This window comes from Gouania willdenowi, chromosome 22 (genome assembly GCF_900634775.1).
Source record: "Gouania willdenowi chromosome 22, fGouWil2.1, whole genome shotgun sequence".
NCBI classification, from domain to species: domain Eukaryota; kingdom Metazoa; phylum Chordata; class Actinopteri; order Blenniiformes; family Gobiesocidae; genus Gouania; species Gouania willdenowi.
In genome coordinates, this window is record NC_041065.1 from 32,081,732 (window position 1) to 32,095,048 (window position 13,317).

At 38.3% G+C, this 13,317-nt stretch overlaps 1 long non-coding RNA gene across 1 annotated transcript; it reads left to right on the forward strand.

The window, feature by feature from the left end:
- The first annotated feature begins 5,249 nt into the window (after positions 1 to 5,249).
- Positions 5,250 to 10,856, forward strand: LOC114456652 (uncharacterized). Its single transcript, XR_003672864.1, has 2 exons — positions 5,250 to 5,360; positions 5,508 to 10,856. It is a non-coding gene; the product is annotated as an uncharacterized LOC114456652 (long non-coding RNA).
- Positions 10,857 to 13,317: the final 2,461 nt, after the last annotated feature.

Genomic DNA, 13,317 nt, shown 5'->3' on the forward strand with positions numbered 1-13,317 from the left:
GCAATCAGGGAGGAGGAGGTGGAGGAGCTGTATAAAGGGCTGAGAGGACCAGAAGGAGTGAGGCACAACAACTGACCAGCAGCAGACATGTGGAGAGTTCTTCAGCTCCCCACTGGACATCTTTGTTTGTTATTTTAGTTTGGACTGGAGATTCCTGGTAGTCCTGTTTTTCGTGTTCCTATAGTTTAGAGGGTGGACGCTGGCACAACGGCCCTGTAGGGTTGTCCTCTCTACTTTTGTTCAGTTTGGCCAGGGTCTCCAGTCTCTTTTAGTTTGTTCTGTTGCTACTTTTAGGATTTTGTTAATAAATACTTTTGATAATCGTTGCTTTCTGTGTGGGGTCCTATTTATGTTGCGGCCCCTCAAGCATTGATATGACATCCTAGAGGGGGTGGTAACAACACAGAAATGACCCAGGTGTCCACCCCAGGGGTTTTGAAACCAGATATAGAGAATCTTTTTGATTTGATATTGTTTTAAAAATAGAATAGAATCAACTTTCTTTCTCATAATTATGAATTTACTAACTTATAATTATGACTTTCCATTGTGATTTTTTAGTGGTGGAAATGGGCTTTCATAAAAAACGTTGCGAAAAAGATAAAATATTTTGAAAAACAGAATTAAAAAAACAAACAAAAACAGTTTGTATTTTAACTTATGAAAGTTTTATGCTTGTGACATGTTTTGAGTTTCAGAACATTTAGGGGGTATGCTACTAATCTAGATTACTTCTTATCGTGCTAACTTCCAGGATTTAATCCGTGTGTGCTGGTCTACAAAGCTCACTGAAGCTGAATCACTATGGCAACTAATCTTTTACAGCTAACCTGGTCCAGACCAAGTTTTTTTCTATCTTAAATGTTAGCTAGTGACAAAGTCCCGCCTCCTGACCAATCAGATCTCTTATAAAACGAGCTGTCCAATGAAAGGTGAGGTGTGATCACGTCACTGTGTGGAGCTGATGTGATGCTGACCATAGAGAGATGTAATCCTTTCATTTACTGATGACATCCTATAGGAAAAATAAGATTTATATCTGATGAACTGATAAAATAAAATCAATAAAATAAGTCAGCTGATAACACCTGCGTGCACTTTCACACCGATAAATTAATTAATTAATTAATTAATGTAATCTGAGAGCCTCAGTCCTGTATATAATATAAATATATTCCACTTTATGATGAAGGCTGATCTGTATGAACACAGTATCACAGCCACAGTAACATGTTAAAAAGAAAAGAGAAAGTGAAACTTATGAGAATGTCCGTTTATAATCTCACAAATGTAAACAATAATGCGCAGAAATTCCTGCATTAATAACTTTCTGCTTTTACTGCAGCACCAGTCGTGTTTTTGGTCTGAATTATGAATTTTACTTCTTCATATTTTTAAACTTAAGCAACTTTTAACCAATCAGGACCAGATTATGAAATAGATCAGATGTGATAGTGAGTATATAAGCTCCGCCTCTTGCACTACTGTTACTCTTCCCTGTCATTATGGATTTATATTTATTATATTTAATATCATAAACTGTGAAGACGCTCTACCAGTTCTCTCCATTGATTGGTCAGACTCTGCAATCTCCACCTCTTTCACGTGAACACGCACGTATGAGGGTGAAATCACTTTTGATCGACGTTCGTAGTTCAGCACATATCTGGAAAGGAATGTTTGCTTAGTTCAAGCAGCTAATGGAGATTAATTCAATCTAGAGTAGTAGTCTGGCCCTTTGTAATTACTGAGTCTTATATTAGCATACACTGCCCTTAGAATCATTGTCAATGCAATAAGCAACATAATCCATGGAAACGGGTTCCAGGGTATCAAGTACAACAATATGCCTACACCGATCAATGTGACCAAACTAACAAAAGGAAGAGAGGCTGCATCCTTGGCAAGGTGATACGTTTCCCAAAATTCACTCATCCTCATACGTCTCTTGACCTCTTCGAAGTCAAAAGGCACCTTTGTCCTGTTGGCTTTCTTAGAAACTTTCCTGATGCTTGATTGTTCCTGTCCTGATGGGATACATTTGTCTTTCTTTCTAAACAAGTTCTCCACCTTCCTGTAGACACGTTTTACACTGCTTATTGTGGAGCGGGAAGCTTCTCCATCCTTTCCTTTAGACTCCATCCCTTTGTGATGACCTGTTGCAGTAGATGGCGCTATCTATGATAAGTGCTGTAAACGTGTAGCAGTAGAAGAAGAAAGCAGCCCTCTTTAGCTAGCTGCTAAGCGCTAACAGCTAAAGTCCTTCTTTTTTTCTTCTGTGTAGTTTTACGGCGGTTGGCAACCAAGACAAGGAGCGTTACCGTCCACAGCTCAAAGACCAACGCACGATCTAATCAGAGCCGTTTACAGAGTTGTGACAACGGAAGTTCGAAATGTTTGACCGTCACGTGATTCACGTAGAATCAAATATGAAAGATTCGAATCCATTGATTTCTAGTGACATATTAAACTGAGATTTTCGGTAATTCGTCATCAATAATTTGCATTGATTTACAATATTTTATACAGTACACCGTCATATGTATGTGTCACGTCCTGTTGGTCTCAGCATTGGTTCCCTTTGGCTTCTCATTCATTGTAAAAGCTGCAGCGCATGCGCCGTCACTCTCTAATCATTAAATCTGTGATCGATCTCATGGGTCTTATGAGGACGTGTTAAACACTGTCAGCTGATTGGCTCAGCCGGGGTGATTGAAGCTGAGAAGAGTTTGATTAAATGTTAAAAGCCAGCATGGTCACGGACGGCTTAGATGAACCAGGCTTAATCCATAAACCTGGTTTGATGAAATACCCATGGGCTGCATTGTTGGTGTGTGTGTGTGTGTGTTAAATGGGGCGTTCCGTTCATCACGGGAACACCCCCTATCTGAAACGAGAACGCCCACCGCTTCTTCGGCTGCCAGTTGCGTAAAAAAACAAGGTGGCGACACCTTGTGGATGTTTTTTTATATACTGCATATGTCAGAGGAAATAAACACACAAAGTTGATGTAAGAACAGTATGTGTCCATTTTAAAGAGGACAACTTCCTACACAGTTTTGAGACTGCTTTGAGTTATACATTTACAAATATAAAAGCATTTAAATGTACTGAATGTCTAAATAGTAAAATACAAATAAACACAAAATACCCACCGAGCATTTTAAGGTCTATTATACGTCTAAATGTTCCTTAGACGTCTAGTCTACCAGAGGTATAGAAATGAAAGTTTTTTTAGATGTATAAATGTAGACTAGGTGTATAAAGCACACGCGCACACACACGCGCACACACACACCTTAAGTAAGTAAGTAGTTTATTTATAAAGTGCTTATTGCAGATAAAATCACAAAGTGCTGTACAGAGTTGTGGTAAAAGTACAAGTACAACACAATAGAATAATAAAACAAGAGTGCATAAATATCATAAGAACAGCAACATTAAAGGAAAAATAAAAATTTAAATCCAGTAACTAAAAGCTTTACTGTAAAGTGTAGTCTTCAGCAGTTTTTTAAAAAGTGACCACACAGTTGAGCTCCCTGAGAGACTGGTGCAGGTTATTCCAGAGTCTGGGAGCTACAGCCTGGAACGCCAGGTCTCCTCTGGTTTTAAATTTAGTTTTTGGGGTCTTTAGGAGACCCTGACCTGAAGACCGAAGGCATGGCCCTGATGAGTAGGGGTACAACAAGTCTGAGATATATTTAGGGGCCTGACCATGTAATGCTCGGAACGTGAGAACTAATATTTTGTATTCTATGCGAAACCTAACTGGAAGCCAGTGCAGAGTAGCAAGAATGGGGGTGATGTGGGATGTTCTAGAAGCACCAGTTAAAAGTCTGGCAGCAGCGTTCTGAACGATCTAGAGTCTGTTTAGAGTCGACTTATTAAAACAAGTAAAAACAGAATTATAATAGTCAATACGAGATGATATAAATGTGTGTATGACCAGTTCTAGATCTGAATTTGATAAAAGATGCCTCACTTTAGAAATATTTCTCAGGTGGAAAAACAGTTTTTAGTCAATTGACGACAGTGTCCCTCCAAAGACATGGACTGATCAAAAACAACCCCAAGGTTTCTGAGGCTGGTTTTAACAGATGAGCCCAGATCACCAAGAGAGTTTTTAATTAGAGGATGTTTTTATCAGGAGCAATGATCAGAGTTTATCTGGAGATAATTTGAAGACAACCAGTTTTTGATACAGGACATACAATCTAAAAACTCTGATAAAAAGTGAAACTCTGAGTCATTAAAGGAGCAGTACAACTGGATATCATCAGCATAAAAATGATAAGACACATTTTTAAAACCACGGCTCAACCGACCAAGAGGCATCAGATACAATAAAAACAAAACAGGCCCCAGAACAGAGCTACTCCACATGACAGGTTGGACATATTAGACATTACATCATTAATAGCAACATTAAAGGTTCTTCCATTAATGTAAGAGGTAAACCACTGGAGAACAGTACCAGAAAACCCCATCTCAGATTTGAGTCGATCAACCAGTCTACTGTGATCTACAGTATCAAAGGCAGCTGTCAGATCAAGTAAAACTAAAACTGTGTAACGACCAGCGGCCATCATCACATCACTAGAAACTTTCAGAAGAGCAGTTTCAGTGGAGCGGATTGATCTAAAACCAGATTGATATTTATTATAAATATCAGGTCATTTCAGATGGCAGTTCTTGCAAGGCTAGTGACTGCATTCAGTTTAGTAAGGCATCATTTAATTATTATTACATTAAAATACGGGATATTTACGGGAAAATACTAATACGAGAAGATGGCGGGAAACATTCAAACACTTAAATATTGCACTGAACACTTTTTAATTCAAAATGAGCTACCATGGCATGTTATACATGATTTAAAAGCTTATTTTCTCAAGAAAACTACCACATCACTCTGAACATTTGTCCCATCAGTAGGAATAAAAGAGCACTCAACAAGATAATGAAACAAATAAATGGCTGTGAATATTTAGCAATAAATCCATTACGAATCTTAAGTTAAAAAAAAAAAAAAGTATAATTAAAATTGTCCTATGTATATGCCCTACACTCCATAATTCAGGGTTCCAGAGTGTAAATAACTCCTGGTACAATTCCGTGTATAAACAAAGTTTAAAGTGTTTTATTTTGGTGCTTAACACCATTTTCTTTTTTTACGTTCAGTAGTAGTTAACTTCCGGTTAAATGTTTGATGCTTTTATTTTGGCGGCATCACTTCCTGTTTGCCGTATCATGCTTGAGGGAGCTTGATGGGATGGAAACAAACGGAGAAGTACAAGAAAACAACACGGAGCGGCTTTAAAAGTGTTTCATGTTTAGCTGCCCCCTTGAAGAGGCATAAGGTATGTTTAAAATGTTTGGGAATACTGCATGAATGTTTGGTGTGGCCAGAGTTGTACTTTTGTTGGGTTTTTATGATGTTTGTCTGAACTTATGCAGGGATGTAAGAGCTTAGCATTTAGCTTAAACTTTGTTTTTGTATATTTCAGCTCTTACGGTGAACTTAAGGTTTACTGCCAATAAACGTGTTTCATCAGTAAAGTCTCAACCTTCATCCGGGGGATGCTTCAGTAAGAGCTTACCTCCAAGAAGAGGGAGAGCTGGTCGCCAGGGAGAAGCACGTGCTAAGCTAAAGTGCTTCAACGAACGTTACGGTGACGGCGCGGAGCAGCAGCAACGACCCAAGGATAAGGTGACGAGCAATTGCTCTCAAAATTGAAAGTATGGAAGAACAACTAGAGGCGTCGCAATGTGAAATTGATGAAGCAGCCATTGAAACATTACCAAGGTGATCAGAACGGCCTAGTGTGTCCACTGAGAAAATGTTACTATTTCAAAAGGATGAACAGACTAAAAGAGAGAGAAAGTTGGAAACCATTTATGAACATTGGAAAGGCCAGGTCAGAGTATACAGAGAAGACCTGAAAAGTGATCAATCAGACTCACGTTTAGCAGACATGGCCGATGACATTGAAAAGACAGTAAATGACATGTGCCATTGACAAAACAATGGCACAAGCACCAACACCGACCCAGACTTTCCACCCAGCCGATGCAGGCCAAAAAACAATCGCGGGATAAAAGAGGAAGAATACAAAGAGGACGATCAAACCAAACCAGCGGTACTTGGCTATCTTCTCACCCAGCCCTTTGGCCAACCAGATGGAGAACCTCACGCAGGGGATGATGTACCACACACAGATGTCGAAGAGGTAGGAGAAACTTTTGGCTTGTGTTTCTCCTGGACAAGCAAGAGCATAAAGTATACTGAGACCTGCTGTACCAAGGTCTGAACCCAGGAATAGAGGATATGTTCGTTCAAGGCTGATGACATCAACGCCTGGAAGAAAGAAGTTTACCCAGATCTCGTTGCTGGTGTAAGTATAAATTCAGGCAATTGCGTCATCAATGAAGACATACTAACAAGATAGTTACTCTGCAAAATAATGGTCATCAAACATCCCACCAAAATTGCAATAAGTCCAGGAACTAAACTCCATGGGCAGAAGAAATCTGCAGGAAACGACAAAAAGCAAATAAGACACTAAATATAATTGTTTTGCTTTAACCTGTATTTTTACTGAATCCCAATGGGATTTAAAATTTGTTTTACAAGGGAGCCCTGCCAAGACGGCAGTAATACAGAGTTCATTACAAAATCATCCTCCACAATAATATAACAATTCTAATATGTTTACACATTATTTTTTTTTATTACTAGGTTTTATGGGGATTTTTATTTCATGTGCTGGAGCTTTTATGTCACACAGCTGGATTGCCACACCTGGAGGTGAGCCAGCAGCGACAGGATAGCTGTACCTGTGCTGACTATCAAACAGTCTGGTTAGAATGCACGTTTAAGGTTTTCTCTTAGTGTTGTACCTGTGCTGAGCACCGCCTTGATCACCTTAGTCACCTGTCCCTTCAGCATTGAATCAAGGACCACGTCAAAGAGTTTAAAACCAGCCAAGAGGCAGATTAAACAAATTAAAAAGAGGAAGATTCCCACGTTGATGTCATGCCCTTCATATGTGACGAAAAGGTGGACGCCTATAAAGGATAGAAAAAGGTTAAAATTGCTTTAAAAGCTGAGAATTGAGGGAATGTAGGAGGGATGTAGTTTATTTTTTTTTTTATATATATATATATATAACCCCCCTCCCCCCTCCCGCAGAACACTCCCACCCTGTTGCACCTAAAAGAAGAAAAAAAAATAAAAATTTTAACCAATAGAGTAGAGATATGAATACGACATCATTCTGATAGAATAAGTGAGGGATCCACCTGTTTGATTTCATCCAAGATGGGTTGCCAGAGAGTAAAAAACTTACTGACACAACCTCTTATAGAATATCGTATCTTCTCCAGTGTTAGATGAGACAAAAGATCAGCAAACCAGATTCTAAGCGATGGAGGGTGTTTGTCTTTCCATTTAAGCAGTATAAGCCTTCGGGCAATAAGTGTAGTAAACGCGATCACATCTTTTTGTTCTTGATTAAATTTAGAAAATTGAGGTACAATACCAAATATTGCAGTTGTGGCGGCCGGTTCAACATTAATCTGAAATACATCCGAAAGAAATCTAAATATGGATTCCCAAAAGTGTGTCAGTTTTGAGCAGGACCAAAACATGTGAGATAAAGTCGCTAGCTCAGTTTCACAGCGATCACAATGGGGGTCTAGGTCAGGTTTAAATTTTGTCAGTTTCACTTTTGACCAATGTAATCTGTGAACAATTTTGAATTGAATTACCCTATGTCTTAAACAAATTGAAGAAAAATATATATTATCTATCACAGATTGCCATACATCTTCAGGGATTACAGTTGTAAATTCCTCCTCCCACTTTCCTTTGACACGAGACAATGGTTCCAGATCCCAAGGAGGGATGTAGTTTATTGGGGATATATCTAGATATTTTATTTATAAGGGTGGCAAGTGGTGGTGAAATGTTTCCTGAATCTTTAGTGGGTCAGGCATTTCACAAAGCTTTGTAAATGTTCACCGTAACCTTAAACGGCCTATGGCCATGCTTACATTTCTCCCAACAGTCACCACCAGGTGGGCAGTTTGCTCCCATCTTGTTTCAAAAAGTCCGAGAAAGGTATGAGAAAAAAAACATACAAACACAATATGTGATATTACTATAAATGCATTAGCCTTATAAAAATCAGAGATGCTCTTTTTGTTCTCCTACTGTGTTTTTCTTGTGCCATACTTTTATCATGCTCATGGATCTGGCTGCTGCATCTCTAGTGGCAATGGCAGAGATGACTGAATTGTCCACCTTTAAGTATTAATGCAGACATTAACATTTACAGGTACTTCATCATTTATCATTTTCTGTTTTTCCCTTCCCTATTTTCATGATTACCTGGATGATACGAGTTGTTAGTGGCTTTATGATGACTTTGATCAGGTCAAAATCATTCATACCAGACTTCATTTGGAAACTATCAACAATTAAGGAAGTCAGGTGGTATAAAGCACCAGTAGATGTCTCCAAAATGAATAGTATCAGCACAGTCAGTAATATATAAATGACATGAACTGTAGCAGCGGCGATAACCCTGAAAATACAGAAACACACCCATGAGAACATCAGTCTGAATCTTGAGGTTAGATTACCTTTATTTATGACACAAGCTTTTATTTACCTGCTAAACTTCTTTTTGTGTGCTGCCTGTATGACGGCCACAGAGGCGTTGGAAACGGCCATTCCCATAATGACCTCCATGAGAGTCAGGATCGCAGACTGTGTGTCAAGCACTAAAGAATACATTTATGATTTATTAAAAACTCAATTTAGAGTAAGTAATGGATAGATATTTTACTATGAAACCATTTCAGACTGCATGTTGTTCAAGAATACCAAATTTATGATTATGTTTAACTTTTTTTTTTTTTTTAAAGGATTTTTTGGGCTCTAGTGGCCTTTATATGACAGTTGCTCGACAGGAAAGGGTTATATTTATGTTTAACTTTAATCATATTCAGTTTAGGACATTGCACTTGAGTGGACAATAGTAACAACTTAAGGCGGTCTGAATGCTTTCATGTACCAGCACATGGTGTGAATGTACTCACATTGAGCCGACAGCATGCTGCTCACAATAGAAAATGAAACACTGGAGCTCTGCAGTATGATGGTGACTACCATTCCAATCATTGGCCAAACCACAGGGTGAGCTCCCAGAACATTGTCCTTGAGGAGATCACAGGCAGCTTTGCCTGATCACAAACACAATTACTGTCAGAAAACTGCATTAACAAGCATCTGCTTTAGTCCTGCCAACATTAAAGAAAAGTGACCCTGGCTCCAAAGTATATTTACCTGATAGGAGCTCCAATGCAGAGGTCATAACATCCTGTATGGAAATGGTCACGTAAAGAAGCATGAGCAGCAGAATAAACTTCCCAATAAACAACACGACCTTAAAGATCTTTCCCTTTGTATCCAGCTCTGCAGAAGAAACACAAAATCACAAAGCAGTGAATCAGAGTCGAGTATTGTAAAATAATTTGCAGTTCCTGGATTGGTTATTATGGCGAGCTGCTGACCTGACCACCGGACTGCAGGGTCTGTGTGCTTTTCCTGTTCAGAGGTAGTTCCTCCTGAACCCTTGGTTGTTGATGATGATGCACTCTCCTCTGATAAAAGGAAAATGCAGAACAAAGGAAAACAAAAATGTTGTCACAATAGTTTTAGGAGATTCAACTTGTCCAAAACAATAGTGCATTACCCAGAGAGGGGGGTGATTAGACCCCAGTTCTGGTCTTGGAGCCATGACTGGAATAAACAAATCATGTCTAAACGACCAAACAAATTAGAAAGTGTCTATTCGTACGGACAATCCCAGGTGCTATTGGTACGGTTACCAAAGTACATGTACATAGCATCTAAGGGTTAGGGTTAGGTTATAACCCAATATCGCAACAATTTTTAGGCTAAGTTTTGGTCTTAGTCACACGACCTAAACTGGCCAAATAGGGGCGCTGCGTACGGATACAATAACGGTATATTGGTACGGCAACTATACGGGTCGCCACTGCCAACAAATTATCTGGTGCCAAGGGAAGAAAAAAACAGAGTGTTTTACCACTATCATGGTCAATTGTAATAAAGCCTATGTGTGCCTGGGACCAGATTCCCATCTGAAAGAGTGTTCTCAGCTGCTGTTTTATCCCCCAAGGTTTACAAGTTTTTCATAAATATGTTCCAAAAATCTGATTTATTACTCTATTGCCATTTGCAGTTGCAGAGCCTTTTTCGAATATTTTTTGCACAATGTCTGTTTTTTTATTCTGTAAATGCAGTGACCAAAATATGACACAAGGGGGAGTTCAGGATGAAAATGCTTCAAAAACAAAACTGAATTTTACTATGCATCTTGCTGTTCTTACTGTTCACAGGAATTTAAAAGTATTTTCTTACATTTACCAACGACCTGACTGTTTGCACTTTTAAGACAATTCAGAATTGTTTTAATTTCTGGATGTTTGCTTTCATTTGCAATTAATTATTTATTTTTATGGTTGTGCCTCTTATTATACAGTTAGATTTGTTGTGCAGCCACTGGAACATTAGTACAAAATGAGAATGTCTTGAGTTTACGATGTTTTCTGTTGCCACTTTATTTACACAGCATGTCCTGTGCTTTGAATTTTGTCATTGCATTTGTCTTCTGCTCAGGTCATCTTAAATAAAATGTACATGAATAATGTAGCATGAGATTTCTCATAAAAACAGAAACTTTTTTTATTCAAGTGAATGCAATAAGCCTCCGTAATTTTGCATATTTATCATAGATATGATTAAAGTTGTTCTTTCTCTCTCTCGTGTGTGTCAGCTGTACATACTTAAACAAACACATTGAAGTAAATATATTTAATACCTTCAACACTGGATCCATCTGGATGGGACGCCGCCTATTGGACAGAGTGAAAAGGAATGAAGGATGAAATAATTCAACAGCAACATCTGGAGTCCATAATTAAATATTAAATGATAATACAGATTATTCCATACCATGCTTTTTACATCACCACCACACCTCTGTGTGTACACCTGTATATTTCTATTCATGCTTTTTTCCAGGCCTGGAAATATAAAAATAATACAAAATACAATGAATGGCCTTTTCACTCATTTAGTTGTTTTTCTAGATTGCATGATGAAATAAAAACCATCCATCTATCCAAAAATGTCCAAATAACTTTTTTTTTAAATCATCTTTTTCACGAAAAAAAAAAAAAAAACACTTAATGTCGTTAACATTAGCATAGCACGTAATCTCCCAGTCACTAGGTGTCCGTGAACGCACCATCAGACCTTGTTAAACTACCTCACTCAATGACTTTTAGCTTTATTTTCATAAAACATACTGGACACTTTGATAGATGGATGTGGTTTTTTTTTTTTATGAAAGAATTGAAGAAATTAACAAAATCAGAATTTGTTGTAGTAGCAAAAGTTAAACTTTTTTGAAAAATGTAGTTTGATAAACAACCCACCATGTGCATAGCATCTCTGCTTCACAGCTACAATAGCTGCATGCTAACCGACCACTGGGTTACCAGCGCCCTCTGCTGGTCGAAACTAAAGTACACTGACTAAAATGGAATATGTATTATGAAATAACTCATAGCTTTCAAATTTTTGCATGTTGTAGGCTGTCAATCACTAAAGCTTCTGAGTTTCCTGGTTTTACTCCTGGGCCATGGTTGCACTGTTTTGTTTATTTATTTTAATTTTAAATGTGACCAGCAGTGGCTTGTTTTAAGATTCACAAGGATTTAACGTAATTGATATTATGTATTTTAATTGTATTTTTCGTGTTTGTTACAATCATATTTCTAGATTGTGCCTTCTTGTAAGACTCTACATTTAAGTATAGTTAATAAATGACTAATAACACATGTCATGATTTCTAAATTCCTGTCAACTTAATTTTTTTTTTTCTACAAAAAATGGTGGGCAGCCAGTGAACTTCTCTACCACCACTAATGTTTGACTTTGTATGTACAAAACAGACTTTGTGTCTGTCTGTTAATTGACTCAGGTGTGTTTGGTCTGCAGTGAGATTGAAATATTTCAGTTAAATTTTGTTCAATACTTACAGTGTTTACCTGTGTTCTGTTTGTTTTACTTGAATTTAAAAGCCCTTTACTATTGTACTTGACTTTTGAAACATAATGAATTCATGTTACAAAAAAATTAAAGCAGGAATTGATGAATTTCTGTCTTTTCAGTTTAAATTGAGGTTTGGAACCATCTAGTGTAAGTTTCAATCAACAGTAATGACAAAATATAGGTGTATATGCACAAAATGTTTTCCTTTTACCAAAAATGTTTGGGCCCCATATACTGATTTTGCTTCGGGCCCCCAAATGACCTGGTCTGGCCCTGCATGCATAAGTCTTCCAGGTGCATGCCCTCGTCCGTTCCAACCTCCCGCTCCTGATGACCCGCTGAAGCTGCGTAAACACGGCAACTCACTGGTGGAAACATGCACTCTGGTCTCTCACACATGCACACTACAGCTCTTGCACATCCCTGTACTTACCGTGTGTATGGCATATCAGGCTGCTCGTCCCCCTCGTCCAGGTCCGTGGGTGCACACCCTCGTTACGCGGCAGTAGCCAGTCCTTCTGTTGTCTCCAGGGGGAATCCCACGAAGCGTGCGTTGTGGAAAGCGCTCCCACTAGACACATTCATTACAGACTATACATTATTTAACACTTTTTTAAAGCAGTGTATATTTATGGTGCTTGTGATTGGCTGATTTTTCATGCTGACTTACGTGTTTCCTTCCGCTGTGGTAGACGTTAAAATATCAGTTATTAATCTAACACAACGTGTAACTGTGTCACATCCTGATGGTCTTGAGGAAGATAAACTCTGTCACATTTTACAACCTATTTACACCAGTTCTTTGTTTTTTTCACTGGAACGTCTTCATTCATCGTCTCTGTTCTGAGTTATTTCCGGGGTTGTTGGCGCTCAGCACTAATCTCGCGAGAACTGCCACTCAGGTCATTTCAGATGGCAGTTCTCGCGAGGCTAGTGACGGCGTTCAGTTTAGTAAGGCATCTTTTAATTATTATTACATTAAAATACGGGATATTTACGGGAAAATACTAATACGGGAAGATGGCGGGAAAGAGTGGTAAAATACGGGAGTTTCCCGGGTAAAACGGGATACTTGATAGGTATTAGACCATTTTTAATTAAAAGTTAAAGGAACTCTTTTTCTCTACTGCGTATGATTGAGAGGAATATTTTTGGTCATGTTGTTG